Source organism: Danio rerio, chromosome 7, assembly GCF_052040795.2.
Source record: "Danio rerio strain M-AB ecotype USA chromosome 7, GRCz13ab, whole genome shotgun sequence".
Classification (NCBI taxonomy): domain Eukaryota; kingdom Metazoa; phylum Chordata; class Actinopteri; order Cypriniformes; family Danionidae; genus Danio; species Danio rerio.
In genome coordinates, this window is record NC_141027.1 from 39,968,462 (window position 1) to 39,986,954 (window position 18,493).

Here is an 18,493-nt window from a genome sequence, read left to right on the forward strand (position 1 = left end):
AGCAGGGCAAATGTAATGACTAAACAGGAAGTGGTCATACATACAGATCTCTGGTGGATGAAACAGTGAAACTCTTATCTCCCCCCGCTCACAAAAGAAGCTTTTTTTACAATGCACTAATCACATTAACCTTTGCTAAAACAAATGTAAATTTTTATATTATTAATGTTAACGTTGTATATGTACAAATAATCTATGAATATATGTATGTGTTTAGTCAAAGTCTAATGTTCAATTGTTATTTTAAAAAACTGTGATGCACAGCTTGCCATCACAACATTTGTGGTTTTTACAGTAAGCGTTGCCATTTACTCTGACTGGACCAGGAAACACACATAAGTTGTGGCACATGACATTTTAAGCTTATTAAAGATGTAACATAAAATCTAATGGCCAGAAATGCCAAAATATATCCATGTAAGAAAATATCTCCTACAACTGAATCTGCAAGATAACAGTCAGAATGATAGCTGACAAATGGGATAGCTTCTTGTTCTGATGAACACAATAGAATTATTTAGAGAAGAAAATGTGGTTATATTAATCATCAGTTTTCCATCCAATTCATCTTTTTTCTTTAGTGATTTTACAATGCAGATTGTGTCAAAGCAGCTTAACATAGATGAAGTCATAAATAAACTGAAACTGCACTCAAAAAGCATAACTCATTGGATGAACTCAGTTTACAGTTTTTCTCGATTGCTTGGATGTAGTTGTCAACTGAAACTCCACATTTTCAAAACAGTTAACACACATGCCTAAACAGCGGCACTCATGGTTAAAATGACACATTTTGCTTGCAAAAGGCACATGCCGTGTCAAAACATTTAACATATGCAACAAAAGCTAGTTTTGCCTTCAAACAACAGAACTTGCAAACAGGTATATGAGCTCTTTCAATTAATCACTGCACAATGGACAACAAAATACAAAATACAGAACTCAGTGCACCACCATTGCTTGTCATTGTAGCCTATTATTGCCAATGCCATTTGTTGTCTTTCTATTTGAGCTGTCAAATTTGCCTTTTTGCAAAGAATTGCATCCAGAATAAGAAATGCTTTGATTAAATTTATATTGAATTCATGACAATTTTCAAACTGCGGATGAAAACTGAAATACTGTAAAAACAGACAAAAGTAATAAAATAGTGTAAATATTAAAGAAAACACATTTAAACCAATTTACAGTCAAATCTATTGGGAGTATAAGACATAGCCACTATTAACCTCCTTCATCCATGCTGGCACAGAACAACACAGACCTTCCACCGTTTTATAAGGTTTGCAGACTGATTGCTTATTGAAGATTTGTGTGAAGGAGTGTCAATCCGGTGCTTCAGTGAATTCACATTGATGTTGGTAGTTTCTAATGGTTAGGAATAGATGGTTTCTATTTGGTTACCATAACTAAAACAATGAAGTTTGGACTGCTTGAATGACATCCGTGTTAGCTGTTTTGAAAAATGGTGTGGAAAATGTGTCAACCCAATGAGAAAGAGTTTACACATTTGCAAGACCGGTCTTCTGCTCTGCTGGGATAGTGAAAATGAAAATGAAGTGGAACCTAGTTTCTTTAACCAGGTCAAAGCAAACAAGAAAAACTGTAATTAGGAGCAGCATTTCCAACCAATAAATTTGTTTAGCACCAATTTAAAAAAAAAACTATTCACAGTTAAATGCAATTGAGTTGGTTCAACCTGATTTTATCAAACAAAAGTAAAAATACATTTGCATTTTTATATTAACTTAAACTCAAAGGTCTGATATTATCATGCATGTCTATCATGTGTTGTACAGGCTGTCAGGAAGCTGAACTCTCTCCCAGCTCTGCCTCCCCACACACACACACACACACACACACACACACACACACACACACACACACACACACACACACACACACACACACACACACACACACACACACACACACACACACACACACTCATACTCATCTGCACTGGTCACTTTATGCAGACACACCATACTACCTCCCAATATGTCACTGACACTTTATCACAATTATCATGTTTACAAGTTCTTTTTGCACTATACTGTTTTTTTATCTGCACAACTCTGGTTTACTTTGCACTCATTTGCTATATGCCCTTAATGTCACTGTATTGTTTACAATTTTTATTACATATGTATATTTTTTAGACCACATTTATGTGCAATGTATATACTGTAAATTTTATTTTTCTTAAACTCTACAAATTTTTTTTTAATTTATATATTTTATATTAATGTTACAGTTTTTCTAGTTTGCTTTGACCTGGTTTAAGAAACTAGGTTCCTCTTCATTTTCATTATCACTATCCCAGCAGAGCAGAGGACAGGTCTTGCAAATGTGTAAACCCTTTCTCATTGGGTTGACACATTTTCCTCACCATTTTTCAAAACAGTTAACACAGATGTCATTTAAGCAGTCCAAACTCCATTGTTTTAGCTTTGGTTACCAAACATAAACCATCTATTCCTAACCATTAGACACTACCAAGATCAGTTTGAATTCACTGAAGCACCGGTTTGAAACTCCTTCACACAAATCTTCAATTAGCAATCAGTCTGCAAACCTTATAAAAACGATGGAAGGTCTGTGTAGTTCTGTGCCAGCATGGATAGAGGAGGTCAATAGTGGCTATGTCCTATACTCCCAATAGATTTGACTGTAAATTGGTTTAAATGTGTTTTCTTTAATATTTACAGTATTTTATTCCTTTTGTCTGTTTTTACAGTATTTCAGTTTTTAGCCACAGTTTGAAAATTGTCAGGAATTCAATATAAATTTAATCAAAGCATTTCTTATTCTGGATCCAATTCTTTGCAAAAAAAGCTAATTTTACAGCCCAAATAGAAAGACAACAAATGGCATTGGCAATAGGCTACAATGACAAGCAATGGTGGTGCACTGACTCCTGCATTTTGTATTTTGTTGTCCATTGTGCAGTGATTAATTGAAAGAGCTCATATACCTGTTTGCAAGTTGTGTTGTTTGAAGGTAAAACTAGCTTTTGTTGCATATGTTAAATGTTTTGACATGATATGTGCCTTTTGCAAGCAAAATGTGTCATTTTGACGATGAGTGCTGGTGTTTAGGCCTGTGTGTTAACTGTTTTGAAAAGGTGGAGTTTCAGTTGACAACTACATCCAAGCAATCGAGAAAAACTGTAAGCACCTTGGGTCTGAGAGTAACGCAATTTCGATTCTCTATATATCTTGTACATGTGGCTGAATTGACAATAAAGCTGACTTTGACTTTGACTTTGACATATTAAAGTATCTTAGTTTTATTTTAAAGTTATCCTAAATGATCTAAAATAGCAATTTTTAAACATATTTCATGAGTTACATATACAGTTGATTGAGACTGGTCTCCAAACTAATTTTAGGACAGTTATTGCTCACTGAGCAAAACAACAAACTGCAGTTTTACTAATTAAGCTGCCAACACCCAAACCATGGGTGCTTCTGCAAGGTGGCAATCTCAACACTCAAAGCATTACTTGCATATCTTCTAAATCTTCAAACTAAAGTGAAGATCAAACTCTAACAATGTCACGGCCACACAAAGGAGACAAAGCAGAAAGCTATCTTGCTCTTAAGTTGTGAGGTAAGTACAGTTCTTTAGCAAACATCAATATAACAAATGTCACTTCCCTGAATCAGGCGATTGAATCCACAGAAGTATAAAGACATCCACAAAGGAGCACAGGAGAAATCACAACAGCAAGGAGAAGAATCCCGAAGGATAACCATCCGACTATGATTCCAGCCGGTGAGTGAATGACAGAGGTGAGTGTATATAGTGAGTGGGTTATTGTAGGTGCAGGTGTGGGTGATTAGTAGTCTGGTGAGGGTTCACGGGTGTGGTGTGTGGTGGATGGTGACTGAAGCTGCAGTCACACAAGCGTTTGAGCTTGCGAAATTCTGTCGTATGGCATTTTGTAAAGGTCTGGGATTAAACAAGATGATTAGACATTTTAAAAAAGCGAGCAATTGCTCCATATTTTAAATTTCTATACAGAAAGGGTCATGTTTTGATTCACGTGCATATGAATGGAAGTCTATGGGGGCAAAAAGTCCAGTGTGACCGCAGCTTGAGTGCTGTGACTGGGACTGAGAAAGTGAGCAGAGGGCTTGATAAACGAGTCTTTTTATTAGCTTTATGATATTTGATTCTCACATTCAATGTACACTTCTAAAAATTAAAGGTTCTAAATAGGACATTTTAATTCAAATATGCCTAAATTGAATTAACTTTTGAGCTTGTGTAACTGTTTTAATCCCTTAAAGCAGAGATGTCAAATCCAGTTTATGGAGGGCCGCAGTTCTGCGCGTATTAGTTCCAACCTTATCTAACTTTTTGAGTCATCCAGGATTGTTTGAAACATACTACAGGTAAATGTGATGAAGCAGGAATGAAACTAAACTGTGCAGTGCTGCGGCCCTCCAGAAACTGAGTTTGACACCCCTGCCTTGAATGTTTTACCATTCAGTATTACAAGTTTGGGTCTTTAGCAGCTTAAATATCATGGATAGATCTTGATGAGGATGATGTATTAGTATTTATTTTCAGCAGAAGATTTTTCAATTATTCTCATCATCAGAACACACTTACACATTCAGCATGTGGCTCATATTCATGATCTCAACTATCCACCATATTCAAAATTCAAATTTTAATCGCTGACAACTTACCAGATCCACCACCAAGTGACAGTTACATTGCAGGCAGTAATTTCTCTGCACTGTAAAACCCAAAAAGTTAGGGTAACTCAAACCGTTTGAGGAAACAAATTGCTACAAACCATTTGAGTTAAAAAAAAAAAACTAGTCCATATGAGTATTGTGAACTTTCTCCATTTAAGTTAAAGTAATGAGATATTTAATTAACTCACTACCCTCAACTGTCACATCCCTGGCTTGTTCCTGCGGCTCCAATCACCATTCTCCCTCACCAACTTGTTCCCTCAGCTCTAATCATCGCTCTCCTTTACCAGCCACCTCTCACCACACCTGTGCACATTCACCAGAATACTAATGAGACACACCTACACCAGCAATCACAGGTGCCCTATAAAGTCTCATCGTTTACAGTTGTTCATCAGGCTGGAATCGAAGTCAGAGGGTTTTACCTCACCTTCTCCCTTGCTCATCTTCTTTCGTGGATGTTTCCCTTCTCCTGTGGACGTTTCTCCTGATTAAGTGACATACAATGATGGTTGAATAAGGATCCTTCTTTACATTGTGAACCCTTAAAAACCCGTCTGCTAAATGATTAAATGAACAATATACTAGTCTGCTCTCCATCCAAGAATATCACTTACCTGCTTCTCTTGTTGAACAATCCACTATGTTTTGAATAAATCTATGAAAAGAGATAACCATGCTTGTCTTCATTGTGTGACTGACATCAACACTGAGTTAGAAACTCTTTTCAAATCAGTAGAATTAACTTTCAGTAAACTTTGAGTTAACTACATTCATTTTATTTGATAAAGTTGACTGTTAGGTTTTACAATGTGCAGTATAGCCATTCAAGCCTATTAAAGGTTTGCTTATAATAATAGTCTTTAGTTTTAAGAAAGTGGTATTTACAAGTGAAACAACATATAAATCAATACTACAATGTCAATTTTTGAATTGAAAAACATCCTGGTGTGCAAATAATCGGTAAGGGTGGTACTGTATGTTTTTATTGACTTGTTAATAATACACTTAACAGGTTCTTTTCTGCTGGCACAGTTATATAGACAGGGTATTTTCAGTGCCAGTAGAAAAAAATGATTAATTGTAAATGTTTTTTTTTTTTCTTTTTGCATAAGACTATATGAATATGTGTGTTGGATTCATATGAGTTTCTGTTGTTTAAGTTTTAGTGGTTAGCATTGTTCTGAACAGGGCCATGTGGTTAGGCCAAGGATAGGGTGTGAAACTGCTTCAAACACTGTATGTTTTGTAGAGGAAGTTTGTTGACATGGTGAACATCTTGAACATAGTTGTAGTTTTTACCAGTATTTTTATTGTTATTTTGAATCTTTATTGATTTCATTGTAACATAAACCTCCTATATTATTACTTTCGTAAAGTTTGCCATTAAGCACTCAAATGTGTGCCATACAGCATCTTTGTTAAATTGTGCTATGAACCATTAGACATGGTAAAGGGGTAGTTCATCAAAAATGAATATTTCCTCACTATTTACTCCCTCGTGTGTTTTGCTTTGAATATTACTTGTGTGGGTGCACATTATTCCTTATAGGGGGTCGTGAGGGGGAAAAGGTTCAGAATCAAGTTATATTCAGAAAATGCAATGTATTTTAAAGTAATTTTTAATCATTTACCCAACTAAACAATTGGACTGAGTGAGAGTTTGTGACACCTAAAGAAAATTTTTTTCTTTGCTCTGCTCAGTGAGAGGCAAATGGCCGCCGGTGCAGTGTATCTCTGAAATTATAATTATTTTAAAATAGGCACTTTCCTTATAAATAAACTGCATAATTGCAATCTGTACAGTTACATTCTCCACTTAAAAAGCCTCGAAAGTACATTATGTTGTCCAACAGCTGCAATATTTGTCTAACTGTATAGTCTCTGCTTATCTGTTTGAGGGTGGAGTAATACACAAGGATGAAGGGTTAAGAGGCTGTACGAGTGCTGTTATTTGCAGAATATCACACAGCTATCAGCCAATCAGATTCAAAAACTGTTGTATAAATGAGAATTAAATAAAAATTATTAGCCCCCCTTTGAATTTTATTTTTTTACTAAATGTTTCTCAAATTATGTTTAACATAGCAAGGAATTTTTCACAGTATGTCTGATAATAATTTTTCTTCTGGAGAAAGTTTTATTTGTTTTATTTTCAGCTAGAATTAAAGCAGTTATGAATAAAAAAAAAAAAAAACATTTTAAGGTCAACATTATTAGCCCCTTAAAGCTATATTTTATTTTCCGATAGTATACAGAACAAACCATCGTTATGCAATAACTTGCCAAATTACCTTAACCTGCCTAACGTAATTAACCTAAGAAGTGTCTGGAAAAAAATCTAGTTAAATATTATTTACTGTCATCATGGCAAAGATAAAATAAATCAGTTATTACAGATGAGTTCTAAAACTATTATGTTTAGAAATGAGTTGGAAAAATCATCTGTCCGTTAAACAGAAATTGGGGAATAAAATAAGCAGGGGGTAAATATTTTGAGGGGCTAATAATTCTGACTACAACTGCATATATATATATATATATATATATATATATATATATATATATATATATATATATATATATATATATATATATATATATATATATATATATATATATATATATATAAATATATATATATATATATATATATATATATATATATATATATATATATATATATATATATATATATATATATATATATATATATATAATATATTTTATTTCTTTTTTTCATAAAAATATTTTGTCTATATAGATTTACTTTTATATACATATATACAATGTAACCAGATGTTAGTCTTAATCTTGTTAAGGTTTTTTGAAGACAAACTTAAGCTTGAACAAAAAAAAGTGCGTACAATTTAGATTTGCCTTAAGTTAAATTATTACCTGTTCTCTGTTTTCAATGTTTTTTCACAGCCATATCACCAGCACTACCAGCTACATTTAGTTCACCTTTCACAAGGAAACAAAAGTCATACAGCCACATGAAGCTCATATGTGCCATTTCACCTACAGCAGTGGTCTTAGTATCAGCCACAATTACTTTAGCAATAGCAGCATCCATTCGCACTACGAAGAAACACCACCCCAACAGCAAAAAAAAGAACTATTACGACAGTAAAACCTGAGAATATCAGCTCTATATACAGCTAGAAACACAAAGGACTAAAGTATCATAACCAAAGGAGGAGCTTAAAATGAATTCAAACTGCTTAAGGCTTCTAAAACCCATGCTGTGTTTAGGTGTAATGACCATAGGCGGCGCTGTCGACGTGTTATCAATGAAGGCTTCAGTTTAGCACCACTAGATGGAAGCAGTCACTTAACGAATGATGGTGGTTTCAACCCTAAGGCTCCCTTTTAGCTCTGGTTTTGCTTGCAATAATTCCTAGTTTCTTTACATAAAACGTAAATAGGTATTAAGCTTAAAATGAAAACAGCTATAAATATGTTCAGAATTTCCAGTATTTTAAACAAATGCGACATCCAGATGTTTGTAATTTACTGAATTATTATTATCATTATTATTATTCATTCATTCATTCATACGTTCATTTTCTTTTCAGCTTAGTCCCTTTATTAATCAGGGGTCACCTCAGTGGAATGAACCGCCAACTTATTTGGCACATATTTTATGCAGCGGATGCCCATCCAGCTGCAACCCAGCACTGGGAAACGTCCATACACACCCACATACATACACTACGGACAATTTAGCTCATTCAATTCACCTATAGCACACGCCTTTGGACTTGTGGGGGAAACCGGAGCACCTGGAGGAAACCCATGCGAACAAGTGGAGTACAAACTCCACACAGAAATGCCAACTGAACTGACTCAAACCAGCAACCTTCCTTCTGTGAAGTGACAGCGCAACCCACTGTGCCATCGCGCCGCTCCTTTTTATTATTATTATTATTATTATTATTATTATAAATTATATAACAGACTTCAAGGTCAAGCATTTTACAATTTGGCATTTTTATAAAAGTCATATTATAAAATGTCAATATTGTTTTAAACTTTTATGAACTTATGCCTTGAAACCTGTTTAAAAAGTGTAATTTAACTTATTTTGCAGAAGTGAAAGAAACTTTTTGTAACCCCAAGTATCTTATTGTAAAAAATTATTGTATTTTTCATAGCCATTTTACCATTTAACACAGTGAAGGACTGAAAAGTTCCTACTACTAAGTTGCTAACTATGCTAATAACCTATATCATTTAAGAATGTTTGAAGTGGTGTGAAAAAGCGTTTATCCCTTACTGATTTGTTATTTATTGTATTTTTGCCAAACTTAAATGAGCTTTCAGTTCATCAAACTAGTTGGCAAATTATTCAAAGAGAACACGTAAACACTAGGAAACACATCAGTTTCTAAATGAAGGTTTGTATTATTGAGGGAAAACAAAATCCTCTTCATTAAAAACAACCCTGCGTCAATCAGGTGTCTTAGCATCCCTCCTCACCCAAACACCCAGGCCTGATTTCTGCCAAACCTGTTTATCAAACCACTTAAAAAGTGCTTGAATGTGTCGTAGACCAAAAGATCCGCAAAAGTTAGACATCATGACAAAATTTAAAGACACATGAAAAATAATAATAATTGAGATCTACCTGTCTGGAAAAAGTTATAAAGCTGTTTCTAAAGCTTTGGGACTGCAGCAAACCAAAATGAGAGTGATTATCTACAAATCGTCACCATAGAATTGTAAGGTTCTCTCTGACATTTTTGTCAAAATTTAGTTATTTACATATTTTTATTAAATGACAGCTCATTTACATTATGTAATGTTTTAAATAAGTTGTTTAAATGTTAAGACTTAAAAAAAAGTTTTTTTTTTTTTACAAAGTCAAACTCTAGCTTGGCTCGGTAAGGTTCGTTCTGTGAGCCAACCAGCAATTTAGAATGCATGCATGATGACCAATCGGGATCAGCTTTCTTTGTCATTTCACCGGATTGCTGCGTTGACAGTGGGATAGACCAGAAAGAAACATAAAATCAGAGTCAATTAAATAATGCCACACCACACAAGTGTGTAAATGTGATGATTTAAGTCTTTTTTAACTTTGAGATAAAATGTTACATTTTGCATTGTTGAAAACAAAAGTTATTAAAAATGTAAGTAAAATGTAATTACAAACTTTACCCTTGATTTATAAACATGTTTGTATCTGTCAATGTGTCGTTACATTGCAATTACATTGTAAATATATTGTAGTTACAACCAAAGTTATATTTATAAATGTAAATGTTTATTTGTATATTTCATGTATACTGTATTTGTGTATTTATAGTTATTTACGTAAATATAAACAATACACAAGTAATGTAATTGCAAACTATTATCTTGACTGTAAATGCATTGCTATTACATTGTAATTACATCCCAGATCATTTTTATCAGTTTTTCTTTGTATATTTCATGTACAGTGTGTATTTATAGATTATACTTAAATATACACAGTATACATGTATGTAATATATAATTACCATCTTTTATGTAATTATTGTGCCATTACATTGTAAAAACTCTGTAGTTACAGCCAAGGTAATTACATACAATTATATATATATATATATATATATATATATATATATATATATATATATATATATATATATATATATATATATATATATATAGTAAATACATCAAAGAAACATATTTTAACCTATTTTACTTTGCTATCTTAAATTGTTTAAATCAAACAGAGATCCCTTCGTTAAAGAAAGAAAGAAAGAAAGAAAGAAAGAAAGAAAGAAAGAAAGAAAGAAAGAAAGAAATGTAAAAACGCTCTCATTTTGGAGGTGTAAAACACCCAGTGGGTTTTAATTTACTTATGGAAATGACGCAGTTGCTAATGTGAGCGCCGAGGGGCCTGGAGAGAGAAGAGGGCACTAAAGCGCATCCCTCCACCTCTATCTACCCCGAGACACGTTGCCTAGGTTACACCTCCAGCTGCCACCTGAAGAGCAGCATCATCGCACCATCCGCTTCACGAAAGACAATAGCTATCACGTCAACATCTATTGAGCAACACACAAAAGGTATCTCACAAAACAAACATATATATACACCCAGAAGAGAGAGGAACAGAGCACATTAAGGCAGACGCGCGCTCGCGCTGGCGCTCGCTCACAGAGACCCTCCTATCGTCATCGTCAGTGTGATTGTCAGTCCAGTGAGGCGGGCTCTGGTGGATGGAGGGCCGCTGTTCGGCTCTGCAGCGTCTCTCGCTGCCTGCTCTTCCTCCGCGCGCGTCTCCGCGAGCGCTGTGATGTGAATATTAATGATGCTGCGCGAATCTCCGCGCTCATTTACACCGCTTTCACCCGTCTGAGAGGTAAGAGCGCGTCCGTATTTTTCCACATACGGTGCGGTTTACTTTATTATTCAGTGTCCATTTCATCCGGTGGAAGCGCGCGTCGTGTTTTTGAAGGATGCTGAGACGCCCGGTCGACGCAGTGTTGTTCTCAATGAAGAGGCGAAGCGAGTCAATGAGCGAGGCGTTACAGGATGGTGACTGTGTTTATACTGGCTGTTTCGTTCTCAAAAACTGCCTCACGGCTGGGATGTGTCATTCAGGCTGTCCCGAGTACACACTCGGTGGTGAATCTTTGCGTAGTAAATGGTATTGAAATTCACGATTAAGAACAGCATTATATCGGTATGTTTATAGTTTCAGATACTGTTAAAGATGGGGTTTGGGAAATGGAAGGATTGCATTTGTGCTCCTTAAATGGCATTCAACAAGTGTAGAGTATTTCATCCTTTCGTCTATGTGCCTGATATTCTCCAGATATGCTGGCATCCTGTGTGTGTGTGTGTGTTCAAGTGATGTGTGTATGGGGATGTGGTGACTCTATGCAGTGAGACTACTGAATGTTTTGAGCGTTTGTTTGAATAACTCAGACTTAGAATGAAAATAATGACTGTTGGTGCAGGGATGATTTTATAAATTGATGTTCGCTTTTAGTCAGTGTGTTAAGCCAATGAGACTTATATTCCACAGGGAGGGAGACTGGTCTGAATAATCCTCTGCCTGTGCTTTCAGCCTCTCTTTTGCCACAGTAGTCTTTGCCATTTCTTTCTACAAAATGTATACAGTCAGTTAATCGCATCAGCTATGCGTTTCAGAGGTGGAGAGCGAGACGAGAGGTGTGTTCGGTGGAAACCATGACAGCTCTCATTCATAGAAAATCCAAAGGTGCAGCGCAGTGTTGGGCCCAGCCTGCAGAACAAAAACACACCGATTTAACTCATCCAGCATAAGCGTAATCCTCTCATACGAGCAAGCACAATGAAACACCGGCCCTATAGTGTAGAGCTCCTATTAAGCAGGTAATCTCCTCTCTCTCTCTCTCTCTGTTTCATTCTCTCCTTCTTTCTCATGCTGTTCTATCAAAACTATTAACATGGAAAAATTTGGTATTACCAGCAGCTTTCTTGAGGGGAATTGAAATCGATTTCTTTTACAGATGTAGACTATGTGATGTATTCAAATGAAAGCCAGTGAGGTCATTCTAAAATGCGTTGCACGTTAACTTTGATTTAATCTCAGACGATAGTTCATTGTGTAGGATGTAAGTCTGCCTCATTGTAGTGCGGAGGCCGTGGAATAGGTCTGTGTTTAGTTATTATGTATTTGTATGTGCAGGCTAGCTATAGATTATGGCTTTATTAATCTCAACTAGGATCTTAATTTGGCATCAAGAGTTCCATGATGAACGATGGAAAGTTTTTTTTATATATTTATTCACAAAAGATTTCACCAAAATGTTCTTTGGAGAACCAAAAAGTTCTTCTATGGCATTACCCTGACAACCTTGCTTGGGTTGTTCCTGGCACCTTTGTTTTTAAGGCTCAATATATTACGTTTTACTGGAACTGGGGAAGGAGGAATTGTTTCAAACGCTAAGACTGTATAAATGTTGCAAGAGCCAGAAGGAAACCGTGTCTCTTCTGTATTCCATTATGGATTGTGTCTACTGCATGATCCCGTTGCATGTCTGTCTGTGTGGGTGTTGGAGTGTGTGTATATCTGTGTGTGTGTTGATTGTGGTCCTATATAAACCATTTGCTGCTGAGTGTATTTGTTTCCATGGTTACCCCCATGCCAATGTAGATCACGTCATCACCAGACCAGACCTCTGCAGCTATTGTTTACTGATCGTAGAGGAAAAGACTGAGTGTGTGTTCGGCTTTTAGATACGCGGGCCTCATGCACAGACATTAAGTTCTTCATTGTTTTTGTCGTGCTTTTGTCTAGCCTATCACATATACTGAGCTCGATTCCTGAACGTCTTGCTTGGATTCATTATATCTTCTGCTATATTTTGACCACCTGTCATTTTTCTGTGATAGACACACATGGAGGGCTATTTATTCGGTAGCGCCCAGTGACTCCTACTGTTGGTTGACTTGGCACGCTGTGTCCTCCGCTTGTATCGCCATCTGTGGCACTCCGTACAGAGCTGCATGAGTAAGAATGATCATCTACTGCTATATAAATTGAGATTTTAATGCAATGCAAATACAGTCTGTCGCTGATTTCTAATTTTCCTGATTTTTCTTCTCGCTGCTCCCAGTTTGTTTTAGGTGCTGAGAGAGGCGTTTGTCACTGTCATGTGAGCCTAATTTGCTTTATTATACAGTAAGTCCTCAATTGTTTTTTATAAAGTGTAGGTGTACTTTCTTTGATAGTTCACCCAAAACTACAACTAAAACTCATTTTTTCACCATCAAATGGTTTTAAACCTTTATGAGGTTCTTTTTTCCACAAAGAAAGACATTGAAAAAGTTGGAAAACTATAATCACTGACTTCCACAGTAGGAAAAACAAATACTATGGAAGTCAATGCTTACAGGTTTTTAGCTTTCTTCAAAATATGCTCAACATCATAAAAAATTCAGAAAGGTTTGGAACAAGAAAAAAGGAGAAAATGATGGCAGAGTTTTCAGTTTTAAGTGAACTATCTCTTTTAGAAGGAAACAGAGGTTGACATTTTTGGTTTCAGGTGTTTTACATTTGTGAAAATTAGAAGTCCATCACAGATTTTTAAAGTCTGTGAAATCAAAATGTACAATGCCTGTTTTGCGTGCACACATTGCTATTCTTTACAATTAAACAATTAATCTGTGCGAATAAATCCTGAAATAAAGTTTGGCAATTTTCAATCAAAGAATTACATCTTAAATCCGACCATTTTGCTTTTACACCTGCCATGGCTAATGTCAGTTTGATGGCTTCAGCCACGGTATTTGCCATATCTTCACCTTAGAATTATAAAGTTCTTTCTGACATTTTTGTCAAAATTGAGTTATTGACATATTCTTATTAAATGACAGCTCATTTACATTATGTGATGGTTTTTTGTAAGTTGTTTACATTTTAAGACTTTTTATTTTAAAAACAAAAAAGGTTTTATCTACAAAGTCAAACTCTAGCTTGGCTCTGTAAGTTTCTTTCTGTGAGCCAATCAGCATTTCGAATGTACACAAGAGAATAAATTAGGATTAGGTTTATTTGTCATTTCGCCGGACTAAATTCGACTAAGTAATGCTGCACCACATAAAATTGAGAAGAAACCTGAAATTGAAAAAGTGTAAATGTGATGATTTAGAAGAAATTTTTGACATTGAGATGAAATGTTCATTTTTACATTATTGAAAAAGAAACAGTTATTAAAAATGTAATTCATTAAATGTTAAATATTTTTATTTGTGTAGTCTGGGAAACATTTTTTCAGTGTTTTTTACACTCATTTGCTCATTGTCTGTTTTCTTTTAAAGTCTTTAAATTGGATATTAAGCCTTATAGGGCAAATAATTTAATTCATGGGGAATATACTTCAATAAATATACTTCAATAATTCATCTAAAGTATATAATTCATATTAATTGCATAGAAATTAACATCTGCACTGGACAACATATTTAGCAAAGCCTTGTATAATTAATTGAAACAAAAAAATATATACATCCTGAAACATTATTTCAATGTTATAGAAAGCAAAAATGTAAGTTTCTCAAACATCAACGTATTGTTACAACACTAATTTTTATTTCTTTAAGCAAATTAATAAGCAGACTGATTGTATTTCTTGAAAGGTAATGCTTTAATGAATGATCTGCCAGAAATAACATTTTAATTCCAAGCAGAAAATGTCATTTTAGAATTAGAGGGTTCTCTCTGCCTTTGCCCTGTTTGTTTTACCCCAATTTGCAAATGTAAAATAATTTTGATAATTTACATTTAGAGTATATTTAGGGTCTCTGTCATGTTAAAGAACTGTTTCATACATATTGTTTGCTATATGGAATGCAAAAACTTTAAAGCTCAATATCTTAAAATTATTTATAATGCAGAAAGAACCTTATAATTCTATGGTGAGGGTATGTCCCTCTTACTGTTAGTTTGCTAATAGGGAATGATGTGCAAAAAGAAGGCCCTACCCCGTTCTCAATATTCTATTATTTTTGTTTTGAAAACATCACTATACTAAAATAAAAGTCTTAGCAAATTCCAGTTCACGTTCAGTGTTTAGGATCCATTAATAGGTCAATAATTTTATTTAGCAAGGTTGCAATATGCATTTGCTCAAAGTCTACATTTTTACACAAACAAATGAACAAGCAAATAATAAGCATTTTAAGAGTTTGCACTTTGCTGATGATTTGTCATGAGCCTGTTTGGCATGCTGTCCCGGGAGAGAGCTCTGAGCTCAAGGGATCCTCGAGCACAGGGCTCCCTCCTGTTCACAGAGCAAGAGGGGAGATTGAGCTCAGTTAGATCTCAAAAACTCCCCGGCTGAAGCGGCCAAGGTAAACTACTTTGAGAAAAAAGGGAACTAGACAAAGTAGACGTTTTGCTTAGTCTGTTACGTATGATGCATATCTTTGGACGGTGTGAGGAAACTAGAGATCCCAGGGATGCCCACGCAGACAAGGGGAGAACATACACTAAAAAAAAATATTTAAAGATAACTTCTTGGGTTTACTAAATCTTTTTAAGTTAAGTGGTTGTAAACAATTTATTTAGGATGAATTTAAACAAACAAATTAGGTTGAACATCACTGAACTTAATTAGTTTTTTTTTAATTCAATCCATATAAATTGTTTGTGACAATTTTGCAGACATCATTTTTTTTTCAGTTTACAAACTCCGAAAAGAAGCACCCACCAGCCCGGCGAGGACCAAAGCCAGTGGTGTTCTTGCTGTGGGGCAACAGTGTTAACCACTGGGCTGTGGTGCCACCCAGTCTATAAGAAAAAATGAGGAGAGGGGGAGGAAGGGGGGTTTCTTTCAAACAAAAATAAATGTGGAATGAAGACTGTGGTTATTTATAGTAACTTAGGAATAATATGATTGGAGGATCATAATTAGCTAATGCGGGACTTACTGTGGTAAATCATAAGCAAGTGATCCTCCCGAAATTAATTTATAAATAAACGTCACGTAGGAAAAAATGTATAATAAAAAATACAACTTGACAGTGTAAAGATGGAATTGAAGGATACTAAAAAGTCATATTAATATCAAGTGAAAAACATTAAATAACAAATAATATCAATAGAAAAAAAATATTTTGAAATATATTATTTTATATGAATGATATAATTTTTACTATTAAATAAATGCAGCCAAAACAAGGAAAAAAGAGGATGTGCAGAAACAAAATAACTTTTTAAACTGAATGAAACTTTTTTTTTTTTAAGTTTTTGTTTATCTTAGACCCAAATTGTAAGAGAACATCTGATTTAAACCTCAACATTTTAAAATTGAGAACATTTAAATGAATATATTATCAAATTCTTTATTGAGAATATACAGGACAGATGTTGTCAGATCATTCAAGACCAGAAAACTTTAGTTTCCCTCTCTAAACAGTCAGGAAAAAGTGTCTGCAAAGACTGTTCTTCCATTTCTCCCTGTCGGCCAGTTTGTGGCTGGGAATTGAATGCTGATTGAACAAGTGGCTTGAGATGATTATGCTTAGGTTTGATGAAAGACAATACGAGGAGGGTGTGTACTTGTGTGTGTGTGTGTGTGTGTGTGTGTGTCCTTCAGCCATCTCTTCTCTTTATAGCTCATTCTGATAATTCAAGAGCATCCAGCTGCCGCATGAATAGAGTACAAGAATAAATAAATTAATAATATTCATCAGAGAGGAGAGGTAAAAGAAGGGGGAGGTAAAGATGGAAAAAGTGAAATGGATGGAAGGCAGATGAGGGTCAGAGGTATGAAGAGAGAGGGGTGAACATTAAAGACAGATGAAAGAGGAAAGAAGAGAGGGATAGAAGAAATGAACACAAGTGATGAGATGAGGGTCAGGGAGAGAGAGAGAGATAATGGAAAGAAAGAATGGGGGATGGGTGTATTTGTTGCTGAAGTAACTGTTTTTCTTGTAAATGCAGCAACAGTGAGTGTGTGTGTGTGTGTGTGTGTGTGTGGAGTATTGATCAGGATGATGCTCTCCAGCAGTAAAGGTGACACAGTCTGCTCTGACTTTTTGCTTATATGGGTGTGCTTTAATGTCTATATGCTATTAATTTGTGATAGAAATTAAATGTAACTATTTATTTTTATGCATATGTTATGTGCATATATATCAGATTATATAAGTAAACCCCTCACAAATCTATCTTTTAAATTGATATTTTTAATAGGAACCCATACAGTATTTTATATGTGTGTATATACATTAGATTAGTCAGTACTGAAGCCAATTCTGGAGCTTATCTAACAAATTAACTTACGATAACAGTCTAAAAACTAGTACACCCAAATTTATATGCTATAGAAAAATATGTAATACGAATTTAAAAAGGAGGAAAAGTCAAGAGAAGCAAAATAATTGAAAAATTTTGTTGAAATTTTGAAGTTTGTAATTACAATTTCTTTTCAATATTTTGCATGAATTTAATTGTATTATCTTTTAATTTTTAAAGATGTTTGGTGAGTAAAATATTATTGTAATAAATTTATTTGTTTAATAAATCTGTTTTCTTTAAATTCACCAAAATTCATTGCCTATATTCAGATATATGGATAAAAATATTCATTTTCAAAATGGGGTGTGCTCAGTTATGCTGAGCGCTGTAAATGCATTATAAAACAAGCAGGAAAAAGGGAAGAACCAGTCAGTTTAATTAGTGTCCAGTGAAGCCATCCATACACTACATGAAGTATAAACATCAAATATGTAACATTTATTTTAAAATATAATAATTTAAAGCAAATGCATTGGCTACTTGGTTGATGTATGGTTGAATCTACTGCAAGTCGAAATGCAGCTCTGCTTTCACTTTGACGAGGCAGCGATATTGTACACCTTTAATGTTTTGAAAAGTGATAGTCGCTCTCAGTGCACAGTAAAGTGTTTAAAAATTAAACAGTGTGTCGTAAGCATTTCTGCATTGGTGGAAAAAAGAAAAAGTTATAAAAATTTGATCAGCAGTAACTCTCATATGATGTAGGAATATGTTAGCTGAATGAACCGCACTCACTCGGCTCATGTCTTTAAAAGCTTGGAAACTTGAAAGCGTGATTCCATACAGTCAGTGGTCCTTATTAAATTAATAAAAAAGAACGCAGCAGACTAACTGTAATTAGATGATCAATGCAATGTAACAAGAAAAACCTGCTGCTCAAACCGCGAATCATCTCTTAATGCTAATCATAAGTCTGCTGTTCGCACTGTATATGACATAACACCCCATGTTAGCGTTATGTCCGCAGCATAGTCTCATTTGCATA

At 34.7% G+C, this 18,493-nt stretch overlaps 2 protein-coding genes across 3 annotated transcripts in view; both read left to right on the top strand.

Annotated features, from left to right (window-relative positions):
• esyt2b (extended synaptotagmin-like protein 2b) overlaps positions 1 to 18,493 on the top strand; it is an 846,120-nt gene that overhangs the window by 270,863 nt on the left and 556,764 nt on the right. The gene's annotated exons all lie outside the window — the stretch shown is intronic.
• ptpn5 (protein tyrosine phosphatase non-receptor type 5) overlaps positions 10,909 to 18,493 on the top strand; it is a 36,487-nt gene continuing 28,902 nt past the window's right edge. The window contains exons 1-3 of the mRNA XM_087261613.1: positions 10,909 to 11,076; positions 13,098 to 13,215; positions 13,322 to 13,386. The gene's annotated coding sequence lies outside the window, so the exon portion shown is untranslated. The remainder of the gene's footprint in view (positions 11,077 to 13,097; positions 13,216 to 13,321; positions 13,387 to 18,493) is intronic.